The sequence below is a fragment of the Pelmatolapia mariae genome, linkage group LG23 (assembly GCF_036321145.2).
Source record: "Pelmatolapia mariae isolate MD_Pm_ZW linkage group LG23, Pm_UMD_F_2, whole genome shotgun sequence".
Lineage (NCBI taxonomy): Eukaryota > Metazoa > Chordata > Actinopteri > Cichliformes > Cichlidae > Pelmatolapia > Pelmatolapia mariae.
The window spans coordinates 32389627-32402075 of NC_086246.1; the positions used below are offsets into that span (position 1 = coordinate 32389627).

General features: G+C 45.1%; 8 non-coding genes across 8 annotated transcripts; 4 read left to right on the plus strand and 4 right to left on the minus strand.

Annotated features, from left to right (window-relative positions):
* Nucleotides 1-1232: 1232 nt before the first annotated feature.
* trnas-uga (transfer RNA serine (anticodon UGA)) lies at nt 1233-1315 on the minus strand. The gene has a single exon. It is a non-coding gene; the product is annotated as a tRNA-Ser (tRNA).
* A 767-nt stretch (nt 1316-2082) lies between these two features.
* On the plus strand, nt 2083-2154 carry trnaw-cca (transfer RNA tryptophan (anticodon CCA)). The gene has a single exon. It is a non-coding gene; the product is annotated as a tRNA-Trp (tRNA).
* A 2125-nt stretch (nt 2155-4279) lies between these two features.
* trnas-uga (transfer RNA serine (anticodon UGA)) lies at nt 4280-4362 on the minus strand. Its single transcript has one exon. It is a non-coding gene; the product is annotated as a tRNA-Ser (tRNA).
* Nucleotides 4363-5129: 767 nt separating this feature from the next.
* On the plus strand, nt 5130-5201 carry trnaw-cca (transfer RNA tryptophan (anticodon CCA)). Its single transcript has one exon. It is a non-coding gene; the product is annotated as a tRNA-Trp (tRNA).
* Nucleotides 5202-7326: 2125 nt separating this feature from the next.
* Nucleotides 7327-7409, minus strand: trnas-uga (transfer RNA serine (anticodon UGA)). Its single transcript has one exon. It is a non-coding gene; the product is annotated as a tRNA-Ser (tRNA).
* A 767-nt stretch (nt 7410-8176) lies between these two features.
* trnaw-cca (transfer RNA tryptophan (anticodon CCA)) lies at nt 8177-8248 on the plus strand. Its single transcript has one exon. It is a non-coding gene; the product is annotated as a tRNA-Trp (tRNA).
* A 2125-nt stretch (nt 8249-10373) lies between these two features.
* trnas-uga (transfer RNA serine (anticodon UGA)) lies at nt 10374-10456 on the minus strand. The gene has a single exon. It is a non-coding gene; the product is annotated as a tRNA-Ser (tRNA).
* Nucleotides 10457-11223: 767 nt separating this feature from the next.
* Nucleotides 11224-11295, plus strand: trnaw-cca (transfer RNA tryptophan (anticodon CCA)). The gene has a single exon. It is a non-coding gene; the product is annotated as a tRNA-Trp (tRNA).
* Nucleotides 11296-12449: the final 1154 nt, after the last annotated feature.

Genomic DNA, 12449 nt, shown 5'->3' on the forward strand with positions numbered 1-12449 from the left:
ACAGAACGTCGATTTTAGTTAACTAAAGGTAAAATAAGGTTCAGAGAAGAGAGTTCATGGGTTTATTTAGGAAGTAAACATATGCAACACCAAGTGTCAGTGTTTTCACTTCTAAGCGTTTACGTGACTATGCGACTCAGTGACTCACACAATAACCTCAGTGATTCTTAAGAGTTAGCAGCTAACGAGGAAATGGTTGGGTGACCCTAGCTTAAAATCTGTTGGGCCACACACGAGATCTGACAAGCAGTCCAAGAAGCTGTGAAGCATTGAACGCCGAGGTGACAAAGATTTATAAAAGACAATGATCAAACAGGTACCGTCCACCTTCAGAATTCCCACAGTTTGTTCATGCAAGATGTTATTGAAGGCCCACTTTTAAGCAGCGCTAGTGTGATGGCACGTGTGGAGCAGGGTGGCGCAGCGGAAGCGTGCTGGGCCCATAACCCAGAGGTCGATGGATCGAGACCATCCTCTGCTAGGCGCGTTGGTTTTCACGACGTACTAAACAACTGTGCTCAGAAAGGCTTGCTTACAACTCTGGGATAGGTTACCAGGAAGAAGCCATTCACCTTCATAAGATTGGACAAAACAGACTGAACCCAGAAGTTGCCTCACTAAGGACCAAATCCTAGTTACTCTAACCTGTTCCGCACATCTGCTTCAAAGCCCATTCACTTTGTTACCTTAACAGCGTGACATCACCTGTTTGCAACACAAACACAACAATGGAGGCAATGGTGTACCTGCTGCTAAAATGACGGTAAACGGTTGGACCACGGTGTTGCTTTGGGTGTACCCAAATGGCTAGCTCTGTTTGCCGGGAGACCAGTGACCAGGTACTGCCGCCTAACTGAAAAACAAACGTAGCCAAAAAGGATTAAGAGGTAAAGATTTGTCATTCTAGCCTTTCTATAGCAGTGATAACAAGTAGCCCCCTGCAACAATTTTGATGTCTTAATATGTGATTCAAACTCTGTGCACATACCACTGATCGACATCTCCGACCATTATTGTTTATAAAGCCTGGAGAGAAGAAGAGGGACTCTCCTCGGAGACAAGCACATTTTGTAAAGGAACGATTAGTATGTAAATACAGTGGTGTGAACTGGTGATTGTAGAATAGTCAGTCACTCAACGCTCCAGGGCACCGTTGCAACTTGTGTATATGAGCTCCTCTGACTAATTGCAACCTTGTCTTAGCAGAAAAGGAAGCCCCCGTAATGCAGTTTCGCTGTGAGCAGGGTTTGAACCTGCGCGGGGAACCCCCCATTGGATTTCAAATCCAACGCCTTAACCTCTCGGCCATCACAGCTCCTCTAGCTCACCTACCCCTTTTGGACTGTGGTGAGAGACGCCTGCTCCCTGCTCCAACAGCGCTGGTTCTTTTGGAGATCATCACATGCCAGACCACTTCCTACTCAGAAGTCACTTCTCTGGTAAATACCATTAACAGTCGTTGAAGAGACCATTGATTCTGTTGTGTGTGAACTGTAAGGTCTTTTAGTCAGGTAAGATTTCATTCAAGGTTGACAGCACTGGTCTCCTACCCAATGTATAGCATTTTGGTGCAGACGGCACAAGGAGCCTCTCCAGAGCAGGTTGTGTTTGAGACAGGAGATCATCACGTACAAAAGCACTCCCTTCTGAGCAGTCACTTTTCAGGTGTGTGTGAGAGTAAGTTCTTTTATTTTTAGACACTGTCCAAGGACTTTGTCTTTCTCTGACAAGCATCAGTAACAAATATGCATCGCTAAGAATTCGTCTAGCTGGCTTGCAAAGCTCATCAGAGCGTGAGCACTGAATGACAGACACTATATTAGGCCTTTGATTGAGTACTGCAAGCGCACTTCAAACCTCGATTTGTATTCTTTTCTCAAAGAGGAGAACCTTTCAAGTATAAAGAGAGATTCTACGTGTGCATGTTGACATGCATGGTCTGAAATGACATGCGTCTTTGACACAACTTCTTTGCATTCACAAGTTGAACAACCTCCAGTTGCTGAAAAATTGCTTGTGTGGAAAGATGGACTGGCTTTGCAGAGATTTTCAGATGTTTTGGGCAGAGGGGCAGGTTTGTGGGACCTTGTGGCGCAATGGTAGCGCATCTGACTCCAGATCAGAAGGTTGCGTGTTCAAATCACGTCAAGGTCAGCCAAGAGAGAGAGGAGCGCAGGCTGTGATTCTCTTCGAATAGGAAGATTTTAGTTGCTTGTGGCATGCTCGTCCGTCTGTCCAGACATTGAGGTCCATGACTCGTGACGTGTCTCCAGTGACTTGTTGAAGGTGTCAGTGAACACTGTAGTCAACTGATCAGCACAGTGCTTCAGGGTGGATGGAGGCACCGAGTTTGGCCCAGCTGCTTTGCGTGGGTCCTGTGTCTTAGAGAGTCTGTTTACATGCCTTTCAAGTATGGAAAGAGGTGTGAAGGCACATGGAGAAATTTGTGAACCGGTGAGCTTTACTGAGTGGTAGAGGTGATGGGGGAGCCGCAAGTGTTGACCATCTGGGGTGGGGGCCCGGGTAGCTGGACGTTCCATTGTTTTCTGAAAGCAACAGGTGTGAATACATTGGATAGGTGTGAATAGTAGCTGAATTAGAGGGCTTCTGTAAATGGAAGTGAATAAAAATGTAAAACAAAACACCCGCATGCTGCAGGTATACAGAGAGCAATGCCATGAGATGCATGTAAACACATAGTTGGAAGAAGTAAAGACTGCACCAAAGAGAAACTCACAAAATTATTGTAAAGAAAAAAACATTCAAATAACAAGTTTTTCATTGCGAGCAAACAAATAGTTTTGAATGATAATGTAATCTAAAAGCAGCTTCAGAGCTGGGCTCGGCACTCTGAAGCAAGCTCATCATATCCAGGATAGTTTTTCACTGTGGACAATGTCACTGTGTTGGATACATTCAGATTTCATGTCTAATGTCGGTGCTTGTGATTACAGACGGTATTACATCTCTACCGATAAGAACTACCATTGACAATCAGCGGGAAGGATTAAGAGCATCGAAGTGCATCAGCAGAGTGTGTTCGTGTAACAGAACGTCGATTTTAGTTAACTAAAGGTAAAATAAGGTTCAGAGAAGAGAGTTCATGGGTTTATTTAGGAAGTAAACATATGCAACACCAAGTGTCAGTGTTTTCACTTCTAAGCGTTTACGTGACTATGCGACTCAGTGACTCACACAATAACCTCAGTGATTCTTAAGAGTTAGCAGCTAACGAGGAAATGGTTGGGTGACCCTAGCTTAAAATCTGTTGGGCCACACACGAGATCTGACAAGCAGTCCAAGAAGCTGTGAAGCATTGAACGCCGAGGTGACAAAGATTTATAAAAGACAATGATCAAACAGGTACCGTCCACCTTCAGAATTCCCACAGTTTGTTCATGCAAGATGTTATTGAAGGCCCACTTTTAAGCAGCGCTAGTGTGATGGCACGTGTGGAGCAGGGTGGCGCAGCGGAAGCGTGCTGGGCCCATAACCCAGAGGTCGATGGATCGAGACCATCCTCTGCTAGGCGCGTTGGTTTTCACGACGTACTAAACAACTGTGCTCAGAAAGGCTTGCTTACAACTCTGGGATAGGTTACCAGGAAGAAGCCATTCACCTTCATAAGATTGGACAAAACAGACTGAACCCAGAAGTTGCCTCACTAAGGACCAAATCCTAGTTACTCTAACCTGTTCCGCACATCTGCTTCAAAGCCCATTCACTTTGTTACCTTAACAGCGTGACATCACCTGTTTGCAACACAAACACAACAATGGAGGCAATGGTGTACCTGCTGCTAAAATGACGGTAAACGGTTGGAGCACGGTGTTGCTTTGGGTGTACCCAAATGGCTAGCTCTGTTTGCCGGGAGACCAGTGACCAGGTACTGCCGCCTAACTGAAAAACAAACGTAGCCAAAAAGGATTAAGAGGTAAAGATTTGTCATTCTAGCCTTTCTATAGCAGTGATAACAAGTAGCCCCCTGCAACAATTTTGATGTCTTAATATGTGATTCAAACTCTGTGCACATACCACTGATCGACATCTCCGACCATTATTGTTTATAAAGCCTGGAGAGAAGAAGAGGGACTCTCCTCGGAGACAAGCACATTTTGTAAAGGAACGATTAGTATGTAAATACAGTGGTGTGAACTGGTGATTGTAGAATAGTCAGTCACTCAACGCTCCAGGGCACCGTTGCAACTTGTGTATATGAGCTCCTCTGACTAATTGCAACCTTGTCTTAGCAGAAAAGGAAGCCCCCGTAATGCAGTTTCGCTGTGAGCAGGGTTTGAACCTGCGCGGGGAACCCCCCATTGGATTTCAAATCCAACGCCTTAACCTCTCGGCCATCACAGCTCCTCTAGCTCACCTACCCCTTTTGGACTGTGGTGAGAGACGCCTGCTCCCTGCTCCAACAGCGCTGGTTCTTTTGGAGATCATCACATGCCAGACCACTTCCTACTCAGAAGTCACTTCTCTGGTAAATACCATTAACAGTCGTTGAAGAGACCATTGATTCTGTTGTGTGTGAACTGTAAGGTCTTTTAGTCAGGTAAGATTTCATTCAAGGTTGACAGCACTGGTCTCCTACCCAATGTATAGCATTTTGGTGCAGACGGCACAAGGAGCCTCTCCAGAGCAGGTTGTGTTTGAGACAGGAGATCATCACGTACAAAAGCACTCCCTTCTGAGCAGTCACTTTTCAGGTGTGTGTGAGAGTAAGTTCTTTTATTTTTAGACACTGTCCAAGGACTTTGTCTTTCTCTGACAAGCATCAGTAACAAATATGCATCGCTAAGAATTCGTCTAGCTGGCTTGCAAAGCTCATCAGAGCGTGAGCACTGAATGACAGACACTATATTAGGCCTTTGATTGAGTACTGCAAGCGCACTTCAAACCTCGATTTGTATTCTTTTCTCAAAGAGGAGAACCTTTCAAGTATAAAGAGAGATTCTACGTGTGCATGTTGACATGCATGGTCTGAAATGACATGCGTCTTTGACACAACTTCTTTGCATTCACAAGTTGAACAACCTCCAGTTGCTGAAAAATTGCTTGTGTGGAAAGATGGACTGGCTTTGCAGAGATTTTCAGATGTTTTGGGCAGAGGGGGAGGTTTGTGGGACCTTGTGGCGCAATGGTAGCGCATCTGACTCCAGATCAGAAGGTTGCGTGTTCAAATCACGTCAAGGTCAGCCAAGAGAGAGAGGAGCGCAGGCTGTGATTCTCTTCGAATAGGAAGATTTTAGTTGCTTGTGGCATGCTCGTCCGTCTGTCCAGACATTGAGGTCCATGACTCGTGACGTGTCTCCAGTGACTTGTTGAAGGTGTCAGTGAACACTGTAGTCAACTGATCAGCACAGTGCTTCAGGGTGGATGGAGGCACCGAGTTTGGCCCAGCTGCTTTGCGTGGGTCCTGTGTCTTAGAGAGTCTGTTTACATGCCTTTCAAGTATGGAAAGAGGTGTGAAGGCACATGGAGAAATTTGTGAACCGGTGAGCTTTACTGAGTGGTAGAGGTGATGGGGGAGCCGCAAGTGTTGACCATCTGGGGTGGGGGCCCGGGTAGCTGGACGTTCCATTGTTTTCTGAAAGCAACAGGTGTGAATACATTGGATAGGTGTGAATAGTAGCTGAATTAGAGGGCTTCTGTAAATGGAAGTGAATAAAAATGTAAAACAAAACACCCGCATGCTGCAGGTATACAGAGAGCAATGCCATGAGATGCATGTAAACACATAGTTGGAAGAAGTAAAGACTGCACCAAAGAGAAACTCACAAAATTATTGTAAAGAAAAAAACATTCAAATAACAAGTTTTTCATTGCGAGCAAACAAATAGTTTTGAATGATAATGTAATCTAAAAGCAGCTTCAGAGCTGGGCTCGGCACTCTGAAGCAAGCTCATCATATCCAGGATAGTTTTTCACTGTGGACAATGTCACTGTGTTGGATACATTCAGATTTCATGTCTAATGTCGGTGCTTGTGATTACAGACGGTATTACATCTCTACCGATAAGAACTACCATTGACAATCAGCGGGAAGGATTAAGAGCATCGAAGTGCATCAGCAGAGTGTGTTCGTGTAACAGAACGTCGATTTTAGTTAACTAAAGGTAAAATAAGGTTCAGAGAAGAGAGTTCATGGGTTTATTTAGGAAGTAAACATATGCAACACCAAGTGTCAGTGTTTTCACTTCTAAGCGTTTACGTGACTATGCGACTCAGTGACTCACACAATAACCTCAGTGATTCTTAAGAGTTAGCAGCTAACGAGGAAATGGTTGGGTGACCCTAGCTTAAAATCTGTTGGGCCACACACGAGATCTGACAAGCAGTCCAAGAAGCTGTGAAGCATTGAACGCCGAGGTGACAAAGATTTATAAAAGACAATGATCAAACAGGTACCGTCCACCTTCAGAATTCCCACAGTTTGTTCATGCAAGATGTTATTGAAGGCCCACTTTTAAGCAGCGCTAGTGTGATGGCACGTGTGGAGCAGGGTGGCGCAGCGGAAGCGTGCTGGGCCCATAACCCAGAGGTCGATGGATCGAGACCATCCTCTGCTAGGCGCGTTGGTTTTCACGACGTACTAAACAACTGTGCTCAGAAAGGCTTGCTTACAACTCTGGGATAGGTTACCAGGAAGAAGCCATTCACCTTCATAAGATTGGACAAAACAGACTGAACCCAGAAGTTGCCTCACTAAGGACCAAATCCTAGTTACTCTAACCTGTTCCGCACATCTGCTTCAAAGCCCATTCACTTTGTTACCTTAACAGCGTGACATCACCTGTTTGCAACACAAACACAACAATGGAGGCAATGGTGTACCTGCTGCTAAAATGACGGTAAACGGTTGGACCACGGTGTTGCTTTGGGTGTACCCAAATGGCTAGCTCTGTTTGCCGGGAGACCAGTGACCAGGTACTGCCGCCTAACTGAAAAACAAACGTAGCCAAAAAGGATTAAGAGGTAAAGATTTGTCATTCTAGCCTTTCTATAGCAGTGATAACAAGTAGCCCCCTGCAACAATTTTGATGTCTTAATATGTGATTCAAACTCTGTGCACATACCACTGATCGACATCTCCGACCATTATTGTTTATAAAGCCTGGAGAGAAGAAGAGGGACTCTCCTCGGAGACAAGCACATTTTGTAAAGGAACGATTAGTATGTAAATACAGTGGTGTGAACTGGTGATTGTAGAATAGTCAGTCACTCAACGCTCCAGGGCACCGTTGCAACTTGTGTATATGAGCTCCTCTGACTAATTGCAACCTTGTCTTAGCAGAAAAGGAAGCCCCCGTAATGCAGTTTCGCTGTGAGCAGGGTTTGAACCTGCGCGGGGAACCCCCCATTGGATTTCAAATCCAACGCCTTAACCTCTCGGCCATCACAGCTCCTCTAGCTCACCTACCCCTTTTGGACTGTGGTGAGAGACGCCTGCTCCCTGCTCCAACAGCGCTGGTTCTTTTGGAGATCATCACATGCCAGACCACTTCCTACTCAGAAGTCACTTCTCTGGTAAATACCATTAACAGTCGTTGAAGAGACCATTGATTCTGTTGTGTGTGAACTGTAAGGTCTTTTAGTCAGGTAAGATTTCATTCAAGGTTGACAGCACTGGTCTCCTACCCAATGTATAGCATTTTGGTGCAGACGGCACAAGGAGCCTCTCCAGAGCAGGTTGTGTTTGAGACAGGAGATCATCACGTACAAAAGCACTCCCTTCTGAGCAGTCACTTTTCAGGTGTGTGTGAGAGTAAGTTCTTTTATTTTTAGACACTGTCCAAGGACTTTGTCTTTCTCTGACAAGCATCAGTAACAAATATGCATCGCTACGAATTCGTCTAGCTGGCTTGCAAAGCTCATCAGAGCGTGAGCACTGAATGACAGACACTATATTAGGCCTTTGATTGAGTACTGCAAGCGCACTTCAAACCTCGATTTGTATTCTTTTCTCAAAGAGGAGAACCTTTCAAGTATAAAGAGAGATTCTACGTGTGCATGTTGACATGCATGGTCTGAAATGACATGCGTCTTTGACACAACTTCTTTGCATTCACAAGTTGAACAACCTCCAGTTGCTGAAAAATTGCTTGTGTGGAAAGATGGACTGGCTTTGCAGAGATTTTCAGATGTTTTGGGCAGAGGGGCAGGTTTGTGGGACCTTGTGGCGCAATGGTAGCGCATCTGACTCCAGATCAGAAGGTTGCCTGTTCAAATCACGTCAAGGTCAGCCAAGAGAGAGAGGAGCGCAGGCTGTGATTCTCTTCGAATAGGAAGATTTTAGTTGCTTGTGGCATGCTCGTCCGTCTGTCCAGACATTGAGGTCCATGACTCGTGACGTGTCTCCAGTGACTTGTTGAAGGTGTCAGTGAACACTGTAGTCAACTGATCAGCACAGTGCTTCAGGGTGGATGGAGGCACCGAGTTTGGCCCAGCTGCTTTGCGTGGGTCCTGTGTCTTAGAGAGTCTGTTTACATCCCTTTCAAGTATGGAAAGAGGTGTGAAGGCACATGGAGAAATTTGTGAACCGGTGAGCTTTACTGAGTGGTAGAGGTGATGGGGGAGCCGCAAGTGTTGACCGTCTGGGGTGGGGGCCCGGGTAGCTGGACGTTCCATTGTTTTCTGAAAGCAACAGGTGTGAATACATTGGATAGGTGTGAATAGTAGCTGAATTAGAGGGCTTCTGTAAATGGAAGTGAATAAAAATGTAAAACAAAACACCCGCATGCTGCAGGTATACAGAGAGCAATGCCATGAGATGCATGTAAACACATAGTTGGAAGAAGTAAAGACTGCACCAAAGAGAAACTCACAAAATTATTGTAAAGAAAAAAACATTCAAATAACAAGTTTTTCATTGCGAGCAAACAAATAGTTTTGAATGATAATGTAATCTAAAAGCAGCTTCAGAGCTGGGCTCGGCACTCTGAAGCAAGCTCATCATATCCAGGATAGTTTTTCACTGTGGACAATGTCACTGTGTTGGATACATTCAGATTTCATGTCTAATGTCGGTGCTTGTGATTACAGACGGTATTACATCTCTACCGATAAGAACTACCATTGACAATCAGCGGGAAGGATTAAGAGCATCGAAGTGCATCAGCAGAGTGTGTTCGTGTAACAGAACGTCGATTTTAGTTAACTAAAGGTAAAATAAGGTTCAGAGAAGAGAGTTCATGGGTTTATTTAGGAAGTAAACATATGCAACACCAAGTGTCAGTGTTTTCACTTCTAAGCGTTTACGTGACTATGCGACTCAGTGACTCACACAATAACCTCAGTGATTCTTAAGAGTTAGCAGCTAACGAGGAAATGGTTGGGTGACCCTAGCTTAAAATCTGTTGGGCCACACACGAGATCTGACAAGCAGTCCAAGAAGCTGTGAAGCATTGAACGCCGAGGTGACAAAGATTTATAAAAGACAATGATCAAACAGGTACCGTCCACCTTCAGAATTCCCACAGTTTGTTCATGCAAGATGTTATTGAAGGCCCACTTTTAAGCAGCGCTAGTGTGATGGCGCGTGTGGAGCAGGGTGGCGCAGCGGAAGCGTGCTGGGCCCATAACCCAGAGGTCGATGGATCGAGACCATCCTCTGCTAGGCGCGTTGGTTTTCACGACGTACTAAACAACTGTGCTCAGAAAGGCTTGCTTACAACTCTGGGATAGGTTACCAGGAAGAAGCCATTCACCTTCATAAGATTGGACAAAACAGACTGAACCCAGAAGTTGCCTCACTAAGGACCAAATCCTAGTTACTCTAACCTGTTCCGCACATCTGCTTCAAAGCCCATTCACTTTGTTACCTTAACAGCGTGACATCACCTGTTTGCAACACAAACACAACAATGGAGGCAATGGTGTACCTGCTGCTAAAATGACGGTAAACGGTTGGACCACGGTGTTTCTTTGGGTGTACCCAAATGGCTAGCTCTGTTTGCCGGGAGACCAGTGACCAGGTACTGCCGCCTAACTGAAAAACAAACGTAGCCAAAAAGGATTAAGAGGTAAAGATTTGTCATTCTAGCCTTTCTATAGCAGTGATAACAAGTAGCCCCCTGCAACAATTTTGATGTCTTAATATGTGATTCAAACTCTGTGCACATACCACTGATCGACATCTCCGACCATTATTGTTTATAAAGCCTGGAGAGAAGAAGAGGGACTCTCCTCGGAGACAAGCACATTTTGTAAAGGAACGATTAGTATGTAAATACAGTGGTGTGAACTGGTGATTGTAGAATAGTCAGTCACTCAACGCTCCAGGGCACCGTTGCAACTTGTGTATATGAGCTCCTCTGACTAATTGCAACCTTGTCTTAGCAGAAAAGGAAGCCCCCGTAATGCAGTTTCGCTGTGAGCAGGGTTTGAACCTGCGCGGGGAACCCCCCATTGGATTTCAAATCCAACACCTTAACCTCTCGGCCATCACAGCTCCTCTAGCTCACCTACCCCTTTTGGACTGTGGTGAGAGACGCCTGCTCCCTGCTCCAACAGCGCTGGTTCTTTTGGAGATCATCACATGCCAGACCACTTCCTACTCAGAAGTCACTTCTCTGGTAAATACCATTAACAGTCGTTGAAGAGACCAATGATTCTGTTGTGTGTGAACTGTAAGGTCTTTTAGTCAGGTAAGATTTCATTCAAGGTTGACAGCACTGGTCTCCTACCCAATGTATAGCATTTTGGTGCAGACGGCACAAGGAGCCTCTCCAGAGCAGGTTGTGTTTGAGACAGGAGATCATCACGTACAAAAGCACTCCCTTCTGAGCAATCACTTTTCAGGTGTGTGTGAGAGTAAGTTCTTTTATTTTTAGACACTGTCCAAGGACTTTGTCTTTCTCTGACAAGCATCAGTAACAAATATGCATCGCTACGAATTCGTCTAGCTGGCTTGCAAAGCTCATCAGAGCGTGAGCACTGAATGACAGACACTATATTAGGCCTTTGATTGAGTACTGCAAGCGCACTTCAAACCTCGATTTGTATTCTTTTCTCAAAGAGGAGAACCTTTCAAGTATAAAGAGAGATTCTACGTGTGCATGTTGACATGCATGGTCTGAAATGACATGCGTCTTTGACACAACTTCTTTGCATTCACAAGTTGAACAACCTCCAGTTGCTGAAAAATTGCTTGTGTGGAAAGATGGACTGGCTTTGCAGAGATTTTCAGATGTTTTGGGCAGAAGGGCAGGTTTGTGGGACCTTGTGGCGCAATGGTAGCGCATCTGACTCCAGATCAGAAGGTTGCCTGTTCAAATCACGTCAAGGTCAGCCAAGAGAGAGAGGACCGCAGGCTGTGATTCTCTTCGAATAGGAAGATTTTAGTTGCTTGTGGCATGCTCGTCCGTCTGTCCAGACATTGAGGTCCATGACTCGTGACGTGTCTCCAGTGACTTGTTGAAGGTGTCAGTGAACACTGTAGTCAACTGATCAGCACAGTGCGTCAGGGTGGATGGAGGCACCGAGTTTGGCCCAGCTGCTTTGCGTGGGTCCTGTGTCTTAGAGAGTCTGTTTACATCCCTTTCAAGTATGGAAAAAGGTGTGAAGGCACATGGAGAAATTTGTGAACCGGTGAGCTTTACTGAGTGGTAGAGGTGATGGGGGAGCCGCAAGTGTTGACCGTCTGGGGTGGGGGCCCGGGTAGCTGGACGTTCCATTGTTTTCTGAAAGCAACAGGTGTGAATACATTGGATAGGTGTGAATAGTAGCTGAATTAGAGGGCTTCTGTAAATGGAAGTGAATAAAAATGGAAAACAAAACACCCGCATGCTGCAGGTATACAGAGAGCAATGCCATGAGATGCATGTAAACACATAGTTGGAAGAAGTAAAGACTGCACCAAAGAGAAACTCACAAAATTATTGTAAAGAAAAAAACATTCAAATAACAAGTTTTTCATTGCGAGCAAACAAATAGTTTTGAATGATAATGTAATCTAAAAGCAGCTTCAGAGCTGGGCTCGGCACTCTGAAGCAAGCTCATCATATCCAGGATAGTTTTTCACTGTGGACAATGTCACTGTGTTGGATACATTCAGATTTCATGTCTAATGTCGGTGCTTGTGATTACAGACGGTATTACATCTCTACCGATAAGAACTACCATTGACAATCAGCGGGAAGGATTAAGAGCATCGAAGTGCATCAGCAGAGTGTGTTCGTGTAACAGAACGTCGATTTTAGTTAACTAAAGGTAAAATAAGGTTCAGAGAAGAGAGTTCATGGGTTTATTTAGGAAGTAAACATATGCAACACCAAGTGTCAGTGTTTTCACTTCTAAGCGTTTACGTGACTATGCGACTCAGTGACTCACACAATAACCTCAGTGATTCTTAAGAGTTAGCAGCTAACGAGGAAATGGTTGGGTGACCCTAGCTTAAAATCTGTTGGGCCACACACGAGATCTGACAAGCAGTCCAAGAAGCT